General features: G+C 40.8%; 1 non-coding gene across 1 annotated transcript; it reads right to left on the minus strand.

Annotated features, from left to right (window-relative positions):
- Positions 1-2,063: 2,063 nt before the first annotated feature.
- LOC145412301 (5S ribosomal RNA) lies at positions 2,064-2,182 on the minus strand. Its single transcript, XR_013899561.1, has one exon. It is a non-coding gene; the product is annotated as a 5S ribosomal RNA (ribosomal RNA).
- Between the last annotated feature and the right edge of the window lie 24,135 nt (positions 2,183-26,317).

Genomic DNA, 26,317 nt, shown 5'->3' on the forward strand with positions numbered 1-26,317 from the left:
TTCGGTCAAGACAATTGCTTCTGTATGTTTTTACACCCCTGCTCCCAGAGTACCCTTTTTCCATACTCACTTAGATCGTGCACATTACCTTTATTTTCTTACATTGTCATTTGTTAGTGTTGCTTTCTGAACATTCCTCTTAAGCCACGCAAAGACTCTGGTCTTTACATTGTCCCAGATTATTGCCCTGTCAAATTCTCGCTCTACGCACCCAGCCTGTCATCACTATGCTATTCATTATCATAACTTTGAAAATCTTGCATTTACAAATATCTCTTCTATTTTCCCCATTGACAATGTAAACATCATCTCTCCTCAGCTAGACATGACTGCTTATCTACACAATTCTGACTTTGTGAAGATTCAGATGATTCATTCCTGCATCACTCTGTTTTATGCCCCCATTTTGTATATCCTTCTATAGCATTCACTCTTGTAGGACTTTTGCTCACGGTGGTTTTTGTCCATTGTTGTGTTAATGGCATGGAAAAAAAAAAAAAGATTCCATAAGATTAGGTTACAACATGGAATAAGGAAAACAATGAAACTTGTAAAATCTTAGAGTGACGAGAAGAAATTGCAACCTGACCCTGAAGCTGGAAAAATCTAAGTGGGATTATGATGATATGAGCAGGCCACTGCCCACTCCGTCTCTACTACACGTGTTGCTTTGTGTAGACATGTGAACACCCAACTAATTATGTGAACACTGTTTAATTATTACGAGATCTTATTGTCTTACCATACCATTGTCATTCCTGTATAACCAATTGTTATGTTAATGCAGTTTTATTATTCATCGCTCTGACATATATCAGTATTTTATCATTCCTTTAAGTATGTACATTAATGTAGTGCTAAACGTGTGGAAAAAAAGACCCCATGAGATTAGGTTACAACATGGAGCTTTACAATACTGTGTTGATTTGTATGAAGACGTGTGGGCATCCAACTAAGTATGTGAATATTATTTAGTTATTACGAGACTTTGTTCTCTGATTATACCATTGTTATTCCTCTATAACCAGTTATTATGTTACTATTATTATTTATCACTAATGTATATCATTATCCTCTTATGAATGTAAATTAATTTAGTTATATATTCTTCCTATTAACTAGTATCCTCTTATTAGAATGGTATAATCATATAATTTTCTTTTCTTTCACTTATAATATTGTTAGTTTCCCATTTAAAATGTCTTCTATAAATCTCTGCATCTATAAAATGTCGATAGGCATCTTGTTTACGAGGGGGGAGACAAATGTAAGCAAGCGGATGATTGTTGCTCAGTCGTCATGACTCAGACACAGCCACAATGTCATTAATTGGCAGTGCTGGCTGTCTTCTTGCCATATCTGCTTAGGAGACTGTTTTATGTGTTCACAGTGCAGTCATGACATTGGGTAACACACACAAAGGAAACTCTCTTACCTTTATTCTGAAACATTATGTGAAAAACAATCCATCAATTAGACTCTGGGGGTGTTACACAACTCTCCCCTAATAAAGCATCCAGCAGTAATACAGTCTTTAAGAACAACCTGAAATCTTGCTGGTACATCTACGGGCCTACATCTCACATACCAGATGGGATATCATTGGGCCGAGAAACATACGAGGAACAAATGAGATCATCGTCCATGCGGGCACTTTCATTTTCATCCTTGACTGCTTAGAAAGCTCTGCTTTGCAGAGGTCGTAATACAAAAACAAGGGGATACATAATCAGACAGTAAGCTCTCGCGTCCTATTCACCTGAAACTCTTCCAGGTTCTTTTTTCTGATTGTTCTATGACAACACGGTCACTACATAATTCCAAGAATTCGTCATGCATTGCCTCCAGTTACACTGTGATCGAGATGTTTGAACGAAAATGCCTTCTCACAAAATCATTTTGCCTTAGTTCTCTCATAGGAAGTTTGCATATCTTAAACAACAATTTTCATTCATTCATTGCCAGACGTCATGTATCCCAAACGGGGTGGCCAACGGCTTAGAGTTAATTGTTTTACAGGGAGGGGCACTAATCCTCCACCAACCCCACTTCACACGTAGGGATGCCAACAGCATCTGGTGTTCCCAGGCGGTCACCCATCCAAGTACTAACCAGACCCAACGTTGCTTAACTTCGCTGATCGGACGGGAAGCGGTGTACTCAACGTGGTATGGCCGTTGGCTTAAACAACAATATAGAATGTTAATCTTAGTGATTTTTAATTCATACGGAAGAGGGGGAAAAAGGAGGCACAGGAGATGGAGGAATGGGAGTAGGAGGGAATGGGGAAGGGGGGAATGCATTTTCACAGTGAAATAGGTAGGCAAGGAAGAGGTACAGTGAAAGTAGCTACGGATATTTTGCAGGGATTCTGATTCCACTGGAGATAACAAAGGCTGAGTGGGAACTGATGGTAATGCATTATGGCGCTGTTATTTAGAGTAGTGAGAACACTAGATATGCTGGACAGTTGAAGGAGAGGGAGTGAGACAAAGAATAAAAGATGGAGAAGACACAATGACATGTTTATGTTTTTCTACATCAGGAAGAAGGTGAGGGAGGAGAAGAAAGGAGGCTTATTGAATGGGAAGGAGGTTAGGTAGGGGGAGCAGAACTAACAAAATAGGGAAAGGAGGAAGAGGAACCACGAAGGCAGGCAAGAACAGTGAATGAATTGGAGATAGGTACAGAAGTGGAGACACTGGAAGAGCTGGAGACCTCTGACAATGTAGTGGGTCGGGTCACGCATGCAAGTAAGTTGCCAGGGGAGTGACCTAAACCACGTGCTTGTCGACGGGCCTCTCTAAGGACAACCGCGCTTTTGCTAACGAATATGGGACAATTCAGCCTTGAAAATGTAAACAGGGTATTTTCTACAGGAGGCTGTATGATACCCCGCACAGGTCTGGCAGAATTGGAACGTTGATGTACACGTGGATGCAGTGTCCAGCATGTCAGTAGGGCCAGACAGCCTGTGACTAGCAGTATTTGGCTGGATGACCAAAACACCAGCAGAGAGTGCACTGACGAGGGGAGGAACATAACCTTTACCAGGAAGGACTGTGCCCCCGATGATTTAAATACAATTTTGGTAATGTTAACTGGTTGTTGGCGACGTCCAAAGGGAGGGATGGTGTTGCAATGAAAAGAAAGAATTAAGTGATGATGTTAAGAATGGGTTGGATATCTTGGAACACTCAGCAAAATTTCAATTACCAAAGGACCAGAAAGAGGAGCGACTAACAGTCCCTGTGGATGATTTTAACTACATCTGGAGAGATTGAGATGGAGTTGCCTAATGGATTAGATAAATATTTAACTTTTCTGCTTAGGCTGCATATTGCAGTTTTAGAAAATGAGAGTCATCGAGTAGCACAGAGAATGCAACATTAGATCCTTCCTGGAATAATGGAGTGAGGTCAAGGTGGAGGTCATCTGTTTGTGAGATGTTAAAATACAGAGACCAGGTCTGGGTCCCAAATAGAGAGGTGGTCAAGACAGGGTTAATGAGTCAGTTATAAGAATGAGGGCGGGATAAGGTACCTGAATAAACAGGAAGGGTAGATGAAGAACGGGGTAGAGGCAAATCAAGTTCAAAAGTTACTCTGCTGTTGAGGATGAACAGGTGGGTAAATTTATATATGAAAAGGACTCTGAAGCGAGAGCTGGCGTAGTTACGCGGGACAACACAGTAGAGGGGAGTCGAGGTTGGGAAACAATAGGAAGAGCCAGAGATATATTAGGAATAGAAGCTGTGTCGTCACTGGGGTCAAAGCATCAGCAGAACGGGAGGTGGGAGAACTGGAGCCATTTCCATTGTCAGGACTACATATTAAAATTACAAATCATAATAGATAGATAGATAAATAGATAGATAGAGAGACAGATAGAAGCAGGGAGTCAGATGATGAGAAGGTATTGTGTCTGCGAGAATCGAGCAGTGCTAAACATGCTTACACACTCTTAACTCGAGGAATGCTTGATAGGCACACGACAGCGCCTAGTGATCATACACACACATACACACATACTCACACACAGGCTGCTAGAACTTTCCACTCACAAGGAACACACGTGACACACCCCTGCTACACCAGAATTTAGGAAAGAGAGCTCAGATGGAGGTTAGCCACAGAACAGGCAGGAGCAGAAGGAGACAGGCCTTAGAAGAGACAGGGCACAGGGAGAAGGGCTTGGCAACTCGAGAGAGACAGAGAGAGAGAGACAGAGAGATAGCTAGCGGGACGGGATTCTATACTTACGCTCTGTGTGAGAGACTTGTTAATATTTCCAAGACAAATAAAAATAGTCCCATACTATCCTTTACCTCTCCTGTCACTACATGACAAATGGGAAGCTACTCCAAGATATAAAAACCGCTCGTCCACAAGTCTAAAATATATATATACAGTATATAACTCAACCACAAAGGAACCACACGTCTTTTATGACATTTAGTCATTTATGACACCATAATTCCATGGGCTAATGAAATTGCTCAAGATGGCCATTGAAAAAGAAACTATCGTGTAGTCAGAACCCGGAATCTAGAGACCTGGCCAACGACCCAAGCTGGGACAAAGCTTCAGGCATGCACTCCCAACCCTAACAAAAAAGGGGACAGCAACATCGTGTGGGAGGAGTCTCTGCCTACAATGATGGGCCACCAGCCAACAGCCGAGAATTCTACCACAAAGCAACAGCATCTACAGATCCGAAAGCTGCAGCTTAGCAACAGTTCTGCCTCCGCAGAGGTCCACACACTAGAGTGCTGCCATATCAGCACGATCCCCCAAATTGGCCGGACCAACTGCCCATGAGGACACTCTAGTCCTTCCTGTTGGAACATGCAAAATTAGTTGAGGCAACGATGGTGACCCAAGGAAAGGGGCAGAACTGAGTGAAGACTCAAATGAGGAGCCCATCCAGACAACAAAACTCCATACAACACGGAGTCCATTAAGGTATCCCGCTCTACTAAGGATTTCAGGGGCAGTGTCCAACTGTTTTTTTTAAATAACGTCTCAACAAAGCGTTGGACAAGGATTTAACTTTGGCAGTGCATGTTTGAGACCCCGACCTAATTTGTAAAATTATGCTTTTGTACCAAATGTGTATGATTAAGGCATTTATAAGAGTAAATGTAGGGTAAACTTAGCTAAAATCGTCAGAGGCATGTAGCGAGGCTAGCTTCGGTCACGATACAAGCCCCGCCCACAATTCGGAACGTGACGTCGGTGTGACGTAGTAGTAATCACCGACGCAAGTGGCAGTTCTGTCTTTATGTAAGCTGCTTCAGATTCAGTGCCTCAGGGTTACTCATATTTCTGAGCTGCGGCTGATTTTTAGAGTGACTGTACATCCCTCCAGACTCCCTATTAGTACATAGTATATGCATCGCCCTCTTACACATATTGTGACGTCAATATGAATTATTCACTTCTGAAGAGTAGTAATCACTGCCTGAGCCGGCACCTTTTTTTTCTCAAACGTTCTTCTCATATAAGGACCATACTGAATCTGTAGTAGGGGTGAAATATTACTTCGGTGTGTGTGTGTGTGTGTGTGAAAGAGAGAGAGAGAGAGAGAGAGAGAGAGAGAGAGAGAGAAAGTACAGTATGTGGGGGGGGGTTAGAAAGATAGAAATGCCACTTGCGTCTGTGATTACTACTACGTCACACCGACGTCACGTTCCGAATTGTGGGCGGGGCTTGTATCGTGACCGAAGCTAGCCTCGCTACATGCCTCTGACGATTTTAGCTAAGTTTACCCTACATTTACTCCTATAAATGCCTTAATCATACACATTTGGTACAAAAGCATAATTTTACAAATTAGGTCGGGGTCTCAAACATGCACTGCCAAAGTTAAATCCTTGTCCGACGCTTTGCTGAGACGTTATTTAAAAAAAAAAACAGTTGGACACTGCCCCTGAAATCCTTAGTAGTTCCCCCACAGTGAATGGTGTAGGACTATTAAGATTTTATCTTACGTGTTGAAATAGCCGTACTATACACATGTCATCTGTATGACATTAAAAAGCTTTTATAGTGAAAATCGTCAATAAAATTCAGAACTTTATTAATAGCCATTGATTTTAAAAATGTTTAAAAAGTACAAATATTTGTTTTTAAAGCTAGAAGTAAAAGTTAGTTCTTTATAAAACTATATACAGAATCTGAATTAGTCCTTCTTTGCCTCAAAGGAAGTCTTTTATAATCTCGTCTTCCCGCCACCAGACAGTTTTATTCAGCTGAGGTAAGCCCGTGGTAGTGGAGGCGTTAAGAGTGATTGAGAGGAACGGAAGGTTGTATCCAAGTGTTCTAAATCGGAATGCTCTCCGCACCTCAATAAAATCGTCTGGAGAGAGCAAGATTTCAATACTAAAACGTCCTCGGGCTAATGGAAGTACATAATCACAATAGACTATATAAACTTCAAGTAAAATAACATCGTCAAGGCATGACAGATAGCATCTCTATATTTGGCCCTTGATGCTGGTGGTGTTGCTGAAGTAACTTGTAGATGATGAGACGCCCGTCCAGGTATGTTATTCTTTTACTTAATGTAACCAGTGGCTGTTCTATGTCAGATCCTCAGTGCCGCTGCTGCTGCTGCTCTGCCTGGTGTTGCTGGGCCAGCTGTTGTCGTAGTTGATGAAATGGCCGTCCCGGGGCGCCATTCCTCTGGACGACCTCATGTAGGTAGCGCCTGCGAGCGCGTCTCTCTATCCGGGTCACCAGCCACTGGCTCACCGGGGGCACACACCACGGCAGGCGTATGCGGAGGCGATACCACCCTCGGAACAACACCATCTCCCAATTTTCTGTAGAACACAGTACAGTGAAGCATTGTGGACTGTCATATTGTCAACTTAAGTTATTTTCCTCACGTCTGAGTAATTTCTATATATCTATCTATTGCCAGACGCCTCAATCCCGTTTGGGGTGGCCACAAACAAATCGCCTCCAAGTCGCCCTGTCCCCCGCCATTTCACTACCCTGCTCCCAACTCGCACCCCCCCCTCTCTCATATACTTCTCCACCCCATCTCTCCCTCTCATCCTCGGCCTCCCCCTCCCTCTTTCCCCCTCCACCTCACTCATATACACTCTCTTCGTCAGTCTTTCACCCTCCATCCTCTCCACATGGCCAAACCACCTCAGTGTGTTCCTCATAACGCTTCCTATCACATCCACATCAACACCACAACGCTCCTTTATATCCTCATTCGTTAGCCTGTCTCTCCATGTGACTCCACAGGCTCCCCTTAAATAACTCATTTCCACGGCTCTCACTCTTGACTTGTGTCCTTCCAATAACGTCCAAACTTCACTTCCGTACGTTAGAGTTGGTATCACAATACTGTCATGTAGTAACTTTTACACTTCCATGCTCACTTCCCTGTTTCTTATCACTGCTTTCAAAGAACCAGCAACCTTTCTTCCCTGCTGTACCCTTTCAAGCACTTGACCCTGAGTAATTTATTGTGCATAATACAACTAAGTTTTATATATATATATATATATATATATATATATATATATATATATATATATATTGAGTAGTCTAACCATTATTACATTGTGTGCCCCCAGACCAATGTATCCCAACCTATGCATTTCCTTGATTCATAAGCTATCCCATAATTTTGATGTTAAGCAAAGTAGTGTATACCAGTTTAGGCAGACAAGAGAACGAAAAATATTGATATATTGTTATTTTTAATGAGATGCTAGCGAACCCTCTTACAGGCAAGGTGCAAAATATTACTTCATTATAGGGAGAGTTCATATACCCCTGTAGATGCTTCATGTACTCCTTTGGGTTGATTGAATCACCAGTTGGACAACTTTTGTATGACATAACTTCATACATAAAGCTCAAGAGAATATGAATGTGGTAAATGTAATAATTAACTCATAAGGAAGAGGTACACTTCAAAAAATAAGTGCCGTGCAGGAGGAGTTCAATGATATCCCAAATGCTTGATACAGCTTGCGACGTTCCGAGGTGAATGATCTATTACCTGAATCTGCAGATAAGAAGAGTGATTTGAAACTGTCGAACAGTACCCCTCGTTTGTGGTGTAATTTTTTTTTTTTTTTTTTTTTTTGTACGACTATTCTAGGAAGCCTTAATAGGTAGCGAGATTACATTTCATTATTTCACTCATCATGCAATGTAAGCAGTCTGTTAACTTGAAGCCCCATAATTTCACCCCAGTGGTGTGTATGGGAGCCTGGTCAAACTACCCGAGGCTAGAGCTAATATTACTCTATACATCTTCATGACGAACTTAATTTATTTTTCGTACTACCACTAGACAATTATCAACACCTTGGTGTAGTTATTTCTGACTAGTTTTGACTTCTATAACGAGGAAAAGTTATGTCATAGGAAAAAATTCAGTGACTGTCATATGTCTATCATTTAATTTTAGTAATGTACTGCTTGGCGCGTGAGCTACCTTGTTGACGTAATGTTTGATCATTGTGCATATGTTCCGAGAGATAAGTTCGTAAGACAATTTAATGGAGTAACATCGTGCTAATAACGAAGTGTTGGTGTTCAGGATTTACAGATAATGTTTGTCTTTATTCTTCTGGCATCAAAACAGAACATCATGTGTGAAACTGCAGCTGTTAAAGCGCGTCCACACGTGTGCTCAAACATATGTTGGCAACACAGTTGGCAACATGTTCGGGAACATGTTTGCAGCAGTATTTGAACGGATATATGCAAACATGTTTCAATGCAGCTTCGAACACTGGCAGCAGAGGCGATGGGATAAGTGTGTCCATACCAGGCAGCTGAGACTTCATCATGAGCTTGCCAACATGATCTGGACGCTGCTGTTCCCAACATGTTTGCACCGTGTTCGTTACTGTGTTGCTTACGTGTTGCCAACACTTGTTTGGGCACACGTGTGGACGCGCTCTTAATTATCAGTGCAGCCAGTGTGAACAGCTCCTCTGATTTGTCGTGTTTTGTTTGTTGTCTTCGTTTCGACATTGTCGTGTTGACCATGTACAGGACAAAAATATGTGCATCAGCTGTGGCTGGAACGACTGTTTATAAAGACAAATTCTCGGGGGGGGGGGGGAGGGAAATCGAGGGCTGATAGATGCCTTGTATGAGGGCAACATTTTGTTTTGTTTTTTCAACTTTTTTTCAGTGCTTACGGTTACACGACTTTATGGTTTGGGTAAAATTTTACTCTCGCGCAAATGTGAGTTTTTGTGCGGGTGGGGGGGGGAGAAATCTAATTTTTATGAGATTCATTTGATTTTGATTATCGGTTCTTGCGAAAATGCATAGTTTCCCTGTCTTTCCGCTCAACTGACAATGGGAATCAGTAGAGATGTGTGGTTAAAAATGGAGGGAATGCAGGGAGAAGAATGCAGCAAACTATGATTTAGAGCAAAATAATTAATCGTATAAGACAAACATCAGAAAAAGCTTTGATTATTAATCATTATGTATCGTAAATTAGGCTTCGATCCCAGACTCCACAAATACATTAATCTAACCTCATCCAACGAAACAACACTACACGTAAAGAAACATAATTAAAGCTGAGATTGAAAGTATTAATTAGTTCACATTTAACCAAGCCACGGTGCACGAAAGACAACGAGACAATGAAACCGGCAGTTTAAATCACAAATCAAACCTCATCTAAACAATCTAACAACCTAACCTCACCCTCACGTAGGGTAACACATCTCCACGATTGTCAATTGTTGAAGAACTGAAGATGAAAGAGCTTCTGCTAACGATGACAGGAGAGAAAAAAGATAAAACTGGGTGCTCTGTATTTGCCCATAAGTAAACATACACGAAAAGCAGGATATATAACGATTTATAAATATTTCTGTAAAGTTTTCCCTAAAATTTGTTCCCAGTCTACAAAATATGGTAATTCTCGCTTTCAGCCCATACTCTACTTTCTGATGATACTGCCTAAGAAGAAAACGTGTTTACGCGGATACGATCTAAGTACAACGCACTCTCAATATAACCCAATGGATTAAGTTCTGAAATGAAAGTAACAGCCAATATTCAACAGTATATCTCTGTCACAGCTACTTGATTTTCTTACTTTCTCCTGAGATATGTGTAACAATGGTTGGTAAGGAAGCAATTGTGGCTCCCAGTCGTGTCATTATTGGCTAAACATCTTTTCCTCCGTTTATGAGCATAAAATTCACCTTGTCTGTTAGTGTAGTAATAGATTACCTTTACCACTAAAGAATATGGAAGAAGGAAAAGGAAATGGACTGTTGCCAAACACAAACAATATTACCTATGTACAAATGTGGAAAATAGTAATTCTACTCTTTCAATCTGATGGCTTTTATTTTTGCTCTCGCCGGACGAATTTACTTAATTACGATAAGCTTTTCAAATTGATTAGTTAGATGCCGTCTTCAATAACTACATTATTTGTGGCCTCTAAGCTAAATGAGATAGTCTGACAGTAGAATAAATATATACTTCACAGGATTCTACGGTAAAGGAAAATCTCTAAAGAACAATCAAGTCAACAGTGGCAATACATTACCCTTAAGTCTGAAAAATTATTGTATTATTACCGATACCATAGACAATTATATTTACTTTAGAAGACGCTGTTCGATCTGTTGAAGTTACATATGCCCATCATTAACCCCTTCAGAACAGATTAGAAAAAGGCAAACACGGAATGGAATAATTCATAATAAGACTGAAGGGGTGAAGGAAGAACAATGAATATAATACGTACCCATGATAACGGGCCTGATACAGAACAATAAAATGCACAGGCCTAATATAACAAAGGCACAAATGAGTAGTGAAGTCATAGTAACTTTTGGCCGTGTCGGCAGTGGGGTGCTGAATGAAGCTACGGTGGTTAAAACTGGATCCTCAGTAGCAACACCCCAGTCCCCTTCACTGCAATCCGAGCCCAATGAAACCCTGCCATAATCCAGGAAACTGCTGCCGTCAACACTCATTGCTTGCCTCATTTGGCTCGTCACTGTAGTTTTGATTTAGTTTTTTTTATATATATATATAATCAAGAAGGTCCATAATTATTACCACTTCCCACTCTGTGTGAAAACCTCCAAAGTTTGAAACAGTACTTCCGTTGCACCAAATAGCTTAGATTTGTAAAATCCGAAGACAGATGATCCTAAGACTATGTTTACTGGGCGGAAACACGTACTGAAAGAGGCCACACAGTCTCACTGAACGTCTGGTTAAAGACTGATGGATACTGGATATGATGAGTACCTCAGTATGGGACAAGATCAGAGACTCAAGGGAAAGAAACGAAATATTTTTCGAGTACAAAGAAGAGCTTTACTTTGCTTCCGCCATCTGTTGTCGAGATATCCTACCATCGTAATGGCTTATGGGTGAACAACAGTATACTATACGGTTCCCTACTCATTACATGTTATCGATGGTCATTATTAGTTTCGTTATATACGGTTCCAAAGCTTTGAGGGTAGTTTATGTACGTATATATATATATATATATATATATATATATATATATATATATATATATATATATATATGTGTGTGTGTGTGTGTGTGTGTGTGTGTGTGTGTGTGTGTCACATTTCTCATGCAAATTGACCTCTGGTTGATCCATCGGGTTCTCTTTTTGGATTTACATTTCTGTGTGTGGCATTATTACATACATTTCTTTTATTTATTTTTTTTTTTTTTTCGTATCCTGTGGGATTGGATATTACTGTCACTCTTCACTATGTGTATTTCAGTATACCTTCGTTAAGTGTTATATTGTCGAAGTTCTCAGTATTCAATATGTTTGTGTTCTCAATGTTTTGTATGTATGTGTGTGTGTGTGTGTGTGTGTGTGTGTGTGTGTGTGTGTTATGAAGATGATTCCAGGTGATTTTTTAAATCAAATGAGAAAAAACACATCCAACTACCATGTTCAACGTGATGTTTAACCTTTCCTGTCCAAAGTCTTCCGTATGCTAAGAGCAATTGTCTTTAGAAAATTAAATGGAACAATCATGTCACCGACATGACAGAAAAAAACCCTGTGGATCGAGGGCCTCCTGGAAATAAACAATTCATACTATGTTTCCAGTCTTATCAGCTCGCTCTCGCCATAGAGCAGATTCAGAGAGCATAAACAATACCTTCTTGTCACCTGAAGCAGTTAATTTCCGGGCATGCACATCAGCAAGAGCTTGTACGAAGTAGACCGGGGGGTGTAAATATTTGATATGCAACTCGTCAACGTGTTCGAGCGAGGGAGCCTTGTTCCCTCTGCTAAAGGAAGTTATTATATATTCGGTAAAATATCTTTTTTGGTGGTACTATTCACATGCCACTTCCATTCTTCATAAGCAAATGTATTCATGAAGATTATGCACAGAAATACTTATATGTGAAAAAAATCGAAAACTGAAAAAGAAACGTGAACATGAACAAGTTCTTCTTAATATTTTTGCAACAACGTCGAATCTAGTTTTATTGCGACCTAATGAGCACGTAAAGGAGTTGTAAAGGCAAATATGCACGACGATGGGAAAATACTGTCTTTTAAATCATGTGCATATACACGGTGTGTGTGTGTGTGTGTGTGTGTGTGTGTGTGTGTGTGTGTGTGTGTGTGTGTGTGTGTGTGTGTGTGTGTGTGTGCATATCTACGTCCGTTTATGTGTGTGTGGCCGCGCGCGCAAGAGTATGTGTGTGTATGTGTGTGTGACTGCGTGCATGTTCAGATGGTGATAGGCATATTTATGTCCGCGTGTGTGTGTGTGTGTGTGTGTGTGTGTGTGTGTGTGTGTGTGTGTGTGTGTGCATGCGCGCGCGCGCATATTTATGTCCCTTAGTGTGTGTGTGTGTGGCCGCGCGTACGCGAGAATATGTGTGTGTATGTGTGTGTGACTGTGTGCGTGTTCAGATGGTGATATGCATATTTATGTCCGTGTGTGTGTGTGTGTGTGTGTGTGTGTGTGGTGTGTGTGTGTGTGTGTGTGTGTGTGTGTGTGTGTGTGTGTGTGTGTGTGTGTGTGTGTGAATAGTTCTACATTATTAAGATGGTTCCAGGTGATTTTCATCAAATGAGGAAAAATATCTCCAGCTACCATGTTCAATGTGATATCTAACCTTTCCTGTCCAAACTCTTCCATGTGCTAAGTGCAGCTGGCTTTCGCTTGTAAATCAGATAAAAATAATCATGTGATCGAAATGACAGAATAAAACCTGTGGATCAGGGGTCTCCTGGAAGAGAGGAGTCAGTACCATGTGTCCAATCTTATCTGCTCGCTCTCACCCTAGATCAAATTCAGAGAGCATAAACAATGCCTTCTTGTCCCCTGACGCCGTAAATTTCAGTGCATCAGAATCAGCAAAAACTTGTAGGAAGTTGGTCAGGGGGTGTAAAAATTTGATATGCAAATTGTCACTGTGTTCGAGCGAGGGAGCCTTGTTCCCTCTCCCAAAGGAAGTTATTATATATTCGCTAAAATATATTTTTGGTTGTAATATTCACATGCCACTTTAGTTCTTCATGAGGAAACATTCATGCAGATGATGCACAGAAATACTTGTAAAAAAAAAAAAATCAAAAACTGAAAAAGAGACATGAACACGAACAAGTTCTTAATATTTTTGCAACAGCGTCGCATCCAGTTTTATTGCGACCTGATGAGCACGTTGTCACGGGGTTTCTAAAGAGTATGCAATATTAAAGAATAATATTCATTAATACTTGATACTTTAAAATGTTGCTTGAGAACAAGGACAAAGAACTGATTTGTGAAAACCAAGCAATGATTACTTTATTCGGCTTACTTCGCCGATTCTCTAAGGACGTGAATTTATAACCTTTCTCAACAGTACACAGCAGAGACTAATAATTCACACGTGCTGTTTATTAGTACTGTTGGCCTCTGGAGAAAGTGACTCCACCCCTGACAATCAATAACTAATGCTATTAATGATAAACAGGTTCTTGCTGGTGCAATTAACTCCTGGTTGCACAACTGATTTTAAGCTTAATACAAAAGGACTGGCCTAAGTACCAGTTATGAATAATGCAAAGCGTTTATGGAAACTAGGAGCTATAAGTGAAATAAGCTTGTGGAGAAATAAAACATGAGTTTACATTACATTAAGCTCAAAAGAAAAGAACTGTAAATTTATTGATTACAATGAAATAAATTTACGTTATGTGTTTCAAAATGAACTCAAAATAAGGAGATCGCACTCACTTGCTCACTCAAAAGCTAAACTCTTAAACCTAGGAAAAACGAAAAGAAATACTGGTCAGAGAGTGGACTAAGCGGATGACTGGGCGTCATTGCTGAGGAGGACGCTGCACACGGTGAGCCTCTCGCCAAATCACGCTAGGTGGGAATTCAGGAACTGGACAATGGCGGCGGCGGGAACTGGGCGTCGGCTGAGGAAGGACGCTGCCACACACGCTGCTAACCTGCTTCCACGGCGCTCAAATCTTGACTGAGTTCAAATCGTGAGAGAGAGGCGAGTGTCGAGCCGCACTTGCTAACAGCTAGAATGAGCAAAACACGCCCACAACAAATCACAGCGGAGGTGCTAGTGTCGCGCACAAAGACGATCACTTTTGAAACAGTGAAAAATGGTTCTGAAAACACTCCCGATCGGGTGAATACGTGGCGGTTGACTGGGTGATACATACTGGGATTCCACTAGAATTCACGGTTTCTCACCAAAGTTTAATGTCACGAGTTTATTTAAATAGAAAATCGCGCCGACTCGTGACACAGGTAAAAGAGTTGTAAAGGCTAATATGCACGATGATCGGAAAATACTGTCTTTTAAATCATGTGCACATATATACGGTGTGTGTAATTCACCGGGTCGGTCAGGATCACTTGATGGTCATGATGGTCAGCTTTTACCCTCCCGGAAGGGAGCTGAGAGCTCATATAGTCCGATCTAAGGGCAAGGCACACACCCGTCCCCTTGCTCTAAGGGGACAGTAACCACCCACTTCGTCAATGAAACTTTTCGCAACATGAGCAAGGCGCGAGCTCCCGTCCACCAGTTGGCAAGCGGGAACGTTACCACTGCACCAGCGAGCGGTGTGTGTGTGTGTGTGTGTGTGTGTGTGTGTGTGTGTGTGTGTGTGTGTGTGTGTGTTCTTACCTAATTGTATCTTTACAGGAATGAGTCAAGCTCGTACTGTCCCGTGTCTTAAACCATATTTATCGTACATATCCTTAAATTTGTGAATTGTTTTGGCACACACCATTTCATTCGGCAGTGCATTCCATTGATCAATTGCTCTGTCTGGGAAACTGAATTTCCTTACGTCTTTATCACCTCTCTTCTTATGCAGTTTTTTGCAGTGTCCTCTTGCTGATGCTTCTCCATATGTTAAGTAATCATTTATGTCTATTTTCTCCTTCCCTGATATGCACTTATATAGCATTATCATGTCACCTCTTTTCCTTCTCTCCTGTAGTGTTGGTAGTTTCAGTTTATTTAGTCTTTCTTCGTAACTTAGGTCCCTTAAGTTTGGTATCCATCTTGTAGCCGCCCTTTGAACTTTTTCAATCTTGTCTATGTTAGTCAGCTATCTACCATACGACCCTTACTCGCTTCTTTGGTAAACAGACTTGTGAAAGGATCTTTCTGGGTTCTACTGTATGAAACTCTTCACTGGAAACTTGTTTAAGATGAGAAAGTATTCATTAGTTTAATACTTCCTAGCCTCACAGTGGCCCTGTCGGAAGATCACATTCATGTATAACGCGAGGTTTGATCTTGGTAGTAAAGTCCTTCGAGGTGTTTTTGACTTTGTAACATTAAGTGAATTGTTAACATATGAACAGTTAGAAAAATTTGCTTCAGCATTAAAAGCATGAATGTTACCGATGAGTTACTAGGCAATATTGTCATACATATGAATGGAATGGGTACCCAAATGAAGACATTTTCGGATGTTTTTTAGAAACTAAAAGAAAAATTTGTCACAGAAATACTGAATAGAAGCTTTCATCATGATTAATTGTCTTTTCCCCTCCAGTCATTAATGTTTCAAGTAGATGCTGTCAGTGATCATGGTACCCTAGACCTAATTCTGATGTCAGATCTTTTTTTTTTTTTTTTTTAATGGTCTTACACTAATTTTAGACTTGATCCTATCTTTCTTTTCGCAAGTCTAGAACTGAACTACTTTGAACTAGAAGCTACTTTCCTTTCCATGACTATCATGGTCCATATTCGTGTTCGTTCTGCTGTCATCCTTGACCTCTTCAGATTCCCTTTCCTCAACCTCTCAATGATTCTCTTCATGAGTTCTTTTTCTTATCTCATGACCATATGTCTGTCACTTTTGTCCCATCAAATTTCTTATACTCGTGTTCATCCGAGTCTCAATCCCTTTGTCTATGTCCGGTTTTCCTCTTAAATATCCTTCCTATCACAGCTGCCCCTTGTGAGAATGCTTGTGTAGCACGGAACCTTTCGGTCAAGACAATTGCTTCTGTATGATTTTACACCCCTGCTCCCAGAGTACCCTTTTTCCATACTCACTTGGATCGTGCACATTACCTTTATTTTCTTACATTGTCATTTGTTAGTGTTGCTTTCTGAACATTCCTCTTAAGCCACGCAAAGACTCTGGTCTTTACATTGTCCCAGATTATTGCCCTGTCAAATTCTCGCTCTACGCACCCAGCCTGTCATCACTATGCTATTCATTCACATAATTTTGAAAATCTTGCATTTACAAATATCTCTCCTATTTTCCCCATTGACAATGTAAACATCATCTCTCCTCGGCTAGACATGACTGCTTATCTACACAGTTCTGACTTTGTGAAGATTCAGATGATTCATTCCTGCATCACTCTGTTTTATGCCCCCATTTTGTATATCCTTCTATAGCATTCACTCTTGTAGGACTTTTGCTCACGGTGGTTTTTGTCCATTGTTGTGTTAATGGCATGGAAAAAAAAAAAAGATTCCATATGATTAGGTTACAACATGGAATAAGGAAAACAATGAACCTTGTTAAATCTTAGAGTGACGAAAAGAAATTGCAACCTGACCCTGAAGCTGGAAAAATCTAAGTGGGATTATGATGATATGAGCAAGCCACTGCCCACTCCGTCTCTACTACACAGTGTTGCTTTGTGTAGACATGTGGACACCCAACTAATTATGTGAACACTGTTTAATTATTACGAGATCTTATTGTCTTACCATACCATTGTCATTCCTGTATAACCAATTGTTATGTTAATGCAGTTTTATTATTCATCGCTCTGACATATATCAGTATTTTATCATTCCTTTAAGTATGTACATTAATGTAGTGCTAAACGTGTGGAAAAAAAGACCCCATGAGATTAGGTTACAACATGGAGCTTTACAATACTGTGTTGATTTGTATGAAGACGTGTGGGCATCCAACTAAGTATATGAATATTATTTAGTTATTACGAGACTTTGTTCTCTGATTATACCATTGTTATTCCTCTATAACCAGTTGTTATGTTACTATTATTATTTATCACTAATGTATATCATTATCCTCTTATGAATGTAAATTAATTTAGTTATATATTCTTCCTATTAACTAGTATCCTCTTATTAGAATGGTATAATCATATAATTTTCTTTTCTTTCACTTATAATATTGTTAGTTTGCCATTTAAATTGTCTTCTATAAATCTCTGCATCTATAACATGTCGGTAGACATCTTGTTTACGAGGGGGGAGACAAATGTAAGCAAGCGGATGTTTGTTGCTCAGTCGTCATGACTCAGACACAGCCACAATGTCATTAATTGGCAGTGCTGGCTGCCTTCTTGCCATATCTGCTTAGGAGACTGTTTTATGTGTTCACAGTGCAGTCATGACATTGGGTAACACACACAAAGGAAACTCTCTTACCTTTACTCTGAAACATTATGTGAAAAACAATCCATCAATTAGACTCTGGGGGTGTTACACAACTCTCCCCTAATAAAGCATCCAGCAGTAATACAGTCTTTAAGAACAACCTGAAATCTTGCTGGTACATCTACGGGCCTACATCTCACATACCAGATGGGATATCATTGGGCCGAGAAACATACGAGGAACAAATGAGATCATCGTCCATGCGGGCACTTTCATTTTCATCCTTGACTGCTTAGAAAGCTCTGCTTTGCAGAGGTCGTAATAGAAAACCAGGGGATACATAATCAGACAGTAAGCTCTCGCGTCCTATTCACCTGAAACTCTTCCAGGTTCTTTTTTCTGATTGTTCTATGACAACACGCTCACTACATAATTCCAAGAATTCGTCATGCATTGCCTCCAGCTACACTGTAATCGAGATGTTTGAACGAAAATGCCTTCTCACAAAATCATTTTGCCTTAGTTCTCTCACCGGAAGTTTGCATATCTTAAACAACAATATAGAATGTTAATCTTAGTGATTTTTAATGCATACGGAAGAGGGGGAAAAAGGAGGCACAGGAGACGTAGGAGGAATGGGAGGAGAAGGCTCACAAGAGGTAAGAGGAATGGGAGTAGGAGGGAATGGGGACGGGGGGAATGCATTTTCGCAGTGAAATAGGTAGGCAAGGAAGAGGTACAGTGAAAGTAGCTAAGGATATTTTGCAGGGATTCTGATTCCACTGGAGATAACAAAGGCTGAGTGGGAACTGACGGTAAAGCATTATGGAGCTGTTATTTAGAGTAGTGGGAACACTAGATATGCTGGACAGTTGAAGGAGAGGAAGTGAGACAAAGAATAAAAGATGGAGAAGACACAATGACATGTTTATGTTTTTCTACCTCAGGAAGAAGGTGAGGGAGGAGAAGAAAGGGAGCTTATTGAATGGGAAGGAGGTAAGGTAGGGGGAGCAGAACTAACAAAATAGGGAAAGGAGGAAGAGGAACCACGAAGGCAGGCAAGAACAGTGAATGAATTGGAGATAGGTACAGAAGTGGAGACACTGGAAGAGCTGGAGACCTCTGTCAATGTAGTGGGTCGTTTCAGGCATGCAAGTAAGTTGCCAGGGGAGTGACCTAAACCACGCGCTTGTCGACGGGCCTCTCTAAGGACAAGCGCGGTTTGCTAACGAATATGGGACAATTCAGCCTTAAGAATGTAAACAGGGTATTTTCTACAGGAGGCTGTATGATACCCCGCACAGTTCTGGCAGAATTGGAACGTTGATGTACACGTGGATGCAGTGTCCAGCATGTCAGTAGGGCCAGACAGCCTGTGACTAGCAGTATTTGGCTGGATGACCAAAACACCAGCAGAGAGTGCACTGACGAGGGGAGGAACATAACCTTTACCAGGAAGGACTGTGCCCCGATGATTTAAATACAATTTTGGTAATGTTAACTGGTTGTTGGCGACGTCCACAGGGAGGGATGGTGTTGCAATGAAAAGAAAGAATTAAGTGATGATGTTAAGAATGGGTTGGATATCTTGGAACACTCAGCAAAATTTCAATTACCAAAGGACCAGAAAGAGGAGCGACTAACAGTCCCTGTGGATGATTTTAACTACATCTGGAGAGATTGAGATGGAGTTGCCTAATGGATTAGCTAAATATTTAACTTTTCTGCTTAGGCTGCATATTGTAGTTTTAGAAAATGAGAGTCATCGAGTAGCACAGAGAATGCAACATTAGATCCTTCCTGGAATAACGGAGTGAGGTCAAGGTAGAGGTCATCTGTTTGTGAGATGTTAAAATACAGAGACCAGGTCTGGGTCCCAAAAAGAGAGGTGGTCAAGACAGGGTTAATGAGTCAGTTATAAGAATGAGGGCGGGATAAGGTAGCTGAATAAACAGGAAGGGTAGATGAAGAAGGGGGTAGAGGCAAATCAAGTTCAAAAGTTACTCTGCTGTTGAGGATGAACAGGTGGGTAAATTTATATATGAAAAGGACTCTGAAGCGAGAGCTGGCGTAGTTATGCGGGACAACACAGTAGAGGTGAGTCGAGGTTAGGAAACAATAGGAAGAGCCACAGATGTATTAGGAATAGAAGCTGTGTCGTCACTGGGGTCAAAGCATCAGCAGAACGGGAGGTGGGAGAACTGGAGCCATTTCCATTGTCAGGACTACATATTATAATTACAAATCATAATAGATAGATAGATAAATAGATAGATAGAGAGACAGATAGAAGCAGGGAGTCAGATGATGAGAAGGTATTGTGTCTGCGAGAATCGAGCAGTGCCAAACATGCTTACACACTCTTAACTCGAGGAATGCTTGATAGGCACACGACAGCGCCTAGTGACCATACACACACATACACACATACTCACACACAGGCTGCTAGAACTTTCCACTCACAAGGAACACACGTGACACACCCCTGCTACACCAGAATTTAGGAAAGAGAGCTCAGATGGAGGTTAGCCACAGAACAGGCAGGAGCAGAAGGAGACAGGCCTTAGAAGAGACAGGGCACAGGGAGAAGGGCTTGGCAACTCGAGAGAGACAGAGAGAGAGAGACAGAGAGATAGCTAGCGGGACGGGACTCTATACTTACGCTCTGTGTGAGAGACTTGTTAATATTTCCAAGACAAATAAAAATAGTCCCATACTATCCTTTACCTCTCCTGTCACTACATGACAAATGGGAAGCTACTCCAAGATATAAAAACCGCTCCTCCATAAGTCTAAAATATATATATATAACTCAACCACAAAGGAACCACACAGTCTTTTATGACATTTAGTCATTTATGACACCATAATTCCATGGGCTAATGAAATTGCTCAAGATGGCCATTGAAAAAGAAACTATCGTGTAGTCAGAACCCGGAATCTAGAGACCTGGCCAACTACCCAAGCTGGGACAAAGCTTCAGGCATGCACTCCCTACCCTAACAAAAAAGGGGACAGCAACATCGTGTGGGAGGAGTCTCTGCCTACAATGATGGGCCACCAGCCAACAGCCGAGAATTCTACCACAAAGCAACAGCATCTACAGATCCGAAAGCTGCAGCTTAGCAACAGTTCTGTCTCTGCAGAGGTCCACACACTAGGGTGTTTCAATATCAGCACGATCCCCCAAATTGGCCGGACCAACCGCCCATGAGGACACTCTAGTCCTTCCTGTTGGAACATGCAAAATTAGTTGAGGCAACGATGGTGACCCAAGGAAAGGGGCAGAACTGAGTGAAGACTCAAATGAGGAGCCCATCCAGACAACAAAACTCCATACACCAGGGAGTCCATTAAGGTATCCCGCTCTACTAAGGATTTCAGGGGCAGTGTCCAACTGTTTTTTTTTAAATAACGTCTCAACAAAGCGTCGGACAAGGATTTAACTTTGGCAGTGCATGTTTGAGACCCCGACCTAATTTGTAAAATTAGGCTTTTGTACCAAATGTGTATGATTAAGGCATTTATAAGAGTAAATGTAGGGTAAACTTAGCTAAAATCGTCAGAGGCATGTAGCGAGGCTAGCTTCGGTCACGATACAAGCCCCGCCCACAATTCGGAACGTGACGTCGGTTTGACATAGTAGTAATCACCGACGCAAGTAGCAGTTCTGTCTTTATGTAAGCTGCTTCAGATTCAATGCCTCAGGGTTACTCATATTTCTGAGCTGCGGCTGATTTTTAGAGTGACTGTACATCCCTCCAGACTCCCTATTAGTACATAGTATATGCATCGCCCTCTTACACATATTGTGACGTCAATATGACTTATTCACTTCTGAAGAGTAGTAATCACTGCCTGAGCCGGCACCTTTTTTTTCTCAAACGTTCTTCTCATATAAGGACCATACTGAATCTGTAGTAGGGGTGAAATATTACTTCGGTGTGTGTGTGTGTGTGTGTGTGTGTGTGTGTGTGTGTGTGTGTGTGTGTGTGTGTGTGTGTGTGTGAGAGAGAGAGAGAGAGAGAGAGAGAGAGAGAGAGAGAAAGTACAGTATGTGGGGGGGGGTTTAGAAAGATAGAAATGCCACTTGCGTCTGTGATTACTACTACGTCACACCGACGTCACGTTCCGAATTGTGGGCGGGGCTTGTATCGTGACCGAAGCTAGCCTCGCTACATGCCTCTGACGATTTTAGCTAAGTTTACCCTACATTTACTCTTATAAATGCCTTAATCATACACATTTGGTACAAAAGCATAATTTTACAAATTAGGTCGGGGTCTCAAACATGCACTGCCAAAGTTAAATCCTTGTCCTACGCTTTGTTGAGACGTTATTTAAAAAAAAAAAAAAGTTGGACACTGCCCCTGAAATCCTTAGTAGTTCCCCCACAGTGAATGGTATAGGACTATTAAGATTTTATCTTACGTGTTGAAATAGCCGTACTATACACATGTCATCTGTATGACATTAAAAAGCTAGTATAGTGAAAATCGTCAATAAAATTCAGAACTTTATTAATAGCCATTGATTTTAAAAATGTTTAAAAAGTACAAATATTTGTTTTTAAAGCTAGAAGTAAAAGTTAGTTCTTTATAAAACTATATACAGAATCTGAATTAGTCCTTCTTTGCCTCAAAGGAAGTCTTTTATAATCTCGTCTTCCCGCCACCAGACAGTTTTATTCAGCTGAGGTAAGCCCGTGGTAGTGGAGGCGTTAAGAGTGATTGAGAGGAACGGAAGGTTGTATCCAAGTGTTCTAAATCGGAATGCTCTCCGCACCTCAATAAAATCGTCTGGAGAGAGCAAGATTTCAATACTAAAACGTCCTCGGGCTAATGGAAGTACATAATCACAATAGACTATATAAACTTCGAGTAAAATAACATCGTCAAGGCATGACAGATAGCATCTCTATATTTGGCCCTTGATGCTGGTGGTGTTGCTGAAGTAACTTGTAGATGATGAGACGCCCGTCCAGGTATGTTATTCTTTTACTTAATGTAACCAGTGGCTGTTCTATGTCAGATCCTCAGTGCCGCTGCTGCTGCTGCTCTGCCTGGTGTTGCTGGGCCAGCTGTTGTCGTAGTTGGTGAAATGGCCGTCCCGGGGCGCCATTCCTCTGGACGACCTCATACAGGTAGCGCCTGCGAGCGCGTCTCTCTATCCGGGTCACCAGCCACTGGCTCACCGGGGGCACACACCACGGCAGGCGTATGCGGAGGCGATACCACCCTCGGAACAACACCATCTCCCAATTTTCTGTAGAACACAGTACAGTGAAGCATTGTGGACTGTTATATTGTCAACTTATTTTCCTCACGTCTGAGTAATTTATTGTGCATAATACAACTAAGTTTTTTTTTATTTTTTATATATATCAGAGTAGTCTAACCATTATTACATTGTGTGCCCCCAGACCAATGTATCCCAACCTATGCATTTCCTTGATTCATAAGCTATCCCATAATTTTGATGTTAAGCAAAGTAGTGTATACCAGTTTAGGCAGACAAGAGAATGAAAAATATTGATATATTGTTATTTTTAATGAGATGCTAGCAAACCCTCTTACAGGAAAGGTGCAAAATATTACTTCATTATAGGGAGAGTTCATATACCCCTGTAGAGGCTTCATGTAATCCTTTGGGTTGATTGAATCACCAGTTGGACAACTTTTGTATGACATAACTTCATACATAAAGCTCAAGAGAATATGAATGTGGTAAATGTAATAATTAACTCATAAGGAAGAGATACACTTCAAAAAATAAGTGCCGTGCAGGAGGAGTCCAATGATATCCCAAATGCTTGATACAGCTTGCGACGTTCCGAGGTGAATGATCTATTACCTGAATGTGCAGATAAGAAGAGTGATTTGAAACTGTCGAACAGTACCCCTCGTTTGTGGTGTAATTTTTTTTTTTTTTTTTTTTTTTTTGTACGACTATTCTAGGAAGCCTTAATAGGTGGCGAGATTACATTTCATTATTTCACCCATCATGCAATGTAAGCAGTCTGTTAACTTGAAGCCCCATAATTTCACCCCAGTGGTGTGTATGGGAGCCTGGTCAAACTACCCGAGGCTAGAGCTAATATTACTCTATACATCTTCATGACGAACTTAATTTATTTTTCGTACTACCACTAGACAATTATCAACACCTTGGTGTAGTTATTTCTGACTGGTTTTGACTTCTATAACGAGGAAAAGTTATGTCATAGGAAAAAATTCAGTGACTGTCATATGTCTATCATTTAATTTTAGTAATGTACTGCTTGGCGCGTGAGCTACCTTGTTGACGTAATGTTTGATCATTGTGCATATGTTCCGAGAGAGAAGTTCGTAAGACAATTTAATGGAGTAACATCGTGCTAATAACGAAGTGTTGGTGTTCAGGATTTACAGATAATGTTTGTCTTTATTCTTCTGGCATCAAAACAGAACATCATGTGTGAAACTGCAGCTGTTAAAGCGCGTCCACACGTGTGCTCAAACATATGTTGGCAACACAGTTGGCAACATGTTCGGGAACATGTTTGCAGCAGTATTTGGACGGATATATGCAAACATGTTTCAATGCAGCTTCGAACACTGGCAGCAGAGGCGATGGGATAAGTGTGTCCATACCAGGCAGCTGAGACTTCATCATGAGCTTGCCAACATGATCTGGACGCTGCTGTTCCCAACATGTTTGCACCGTGTTCGTTACTGTGTTGCTTACGTGTTGCCAACACTTGTTTGGGCACACGTGTGGACGCGCTCTTAATTATCAGTGCAGCCAGTGTGAACAGCTCCTCTGATTTGTCGTGTTTTGTTTGTTGTCTTCGTTTCGACATTGTCGTGTTGACCATGTACAGGACAAAAATATGTGCATCAGCTGTGGCTGCAACGACTGTTTATAAAGACAAATTCTTGGGGGGGGGGGGAAAATCGAGGGCTGATAGATGCCTTGTATGAGGGCAACATTTTTTTTTTTTCAACTTCTTTTCAGTGCTTACGGTTACACGACTTTATGGTTTGGGTAAAATTTTACTCTCGCGCAAATGTGAGTTTTTGTGCGGGTGGGGGGGAGAAATCTAATTTTTATGAGATTCATTTGATCTTGATTATCGGTTCCTGCGAAAATGCATAGCTTCCCTGTCTTTCCGCTCAACTGACAATGGGAATCAGTAGAGATGTGTGGTTAAAAATGGAGGGAATGCAGGGAGAAGAATGCGGCAAACTATGATTTAGAGCAAAATAATTAATCGTATAAGACAAACATCAGAAAAAGCTTTGTCTGATTATTAATCATTATGTATCGTAAATTAGGCTTCGATCCCAGACTCCACAAATAAATTAATCTAACCTCATCCAACGAAACAACACTACACGTAAAGAAACATAATTAAAGCTGAGATTGAAAGTATTAATTAGTTCACATTTAACCAAGCCACGGTGCACGAAAGACGAGACAATGAAACCGGCAGTTTAAATCACAAATCAAACCTCATCTAAACAATCTAACAACCTAACCTCACCCTCACGTAGGGTAACACATCTCCACGATTGTCAATTGTTGAAGAACTGAAGATGAAAGAGCTTCTGCTAACGATGACAGGAGAGAAAAAAGATAAAACTGCGTGCTCTGTATTTGCCCATAAGTAAACATACACGAAAAACAGGATATATAACGATTTATAAATATTTCTGTAAAGTTTTCCCTAAAATTTGTTCCCAGTCTACAAAATATGGTAATTCTCGCTTTCAGCCCATACTCTACTTTCTGATGATACTGCCTAAGAAGAAAACGTGGTTACGCGGATACGATCTAAGTACAACGCACTCTCAATATAACCCAATAGATTAAGTTCTGAAATGAAAGTAACACCCAATATTCAACAGTATATCTCTGTCGCAGCTACTTGATTTTCTTACTTTCTCCTGAGATATGTGTAACAATGGTTGGTAAGGAAGCAATTGTGGCTCCCAGTCATGTCATTACTGGCTAAACATCTTTTCCTCCATTTATGAGCATAAAACTCACCTTCTCTGTTAGTGTAGTAATAGATTATGTTGAATGGTCCTTTAGCATCGTAAATACTACCTTTACCACTAAAGAATATGGAAGAAGGAAAAGGAAATGGACTGTTGCCAAACACAAACAATATTACCTATGTACAAATGTGGAAAATAGTAATTCTACTCTTTCAATCTGATGGTTTTTATTTTTGCTCTCACCGGACGGATTTACTTATTTACGATAAGCTTTTCAAATTGATTAGTTAGATGCCGTCTTCAATAACTACATTATTTGTGGTCTATAAGCTAAATGAGATAGTCTGACAGTAGAATAAATATATACTTCACAGGATTCTGCGGTAAAGGAAATTTTCTAAAGAACAATCAAGTCAACAGTGGCAATACATAACCCTTAAGTCTGAAAAATTATTGTATTATTAC

This window comes from Coenobita brevimanus, chromosome 92 (genome assembly GCF_032717465.1).
Source record: "Coenobita brevimanus isolate Jiangsu-jjx chromosome 92, ASM3271746v2, whole genome shotgun sequence".
NCBI lineage: Eukaryota > Metazoa > Arthropoda > Malacostraca > Decapoda > Coenobitidae > Coenobita > Coenobita brevimanus.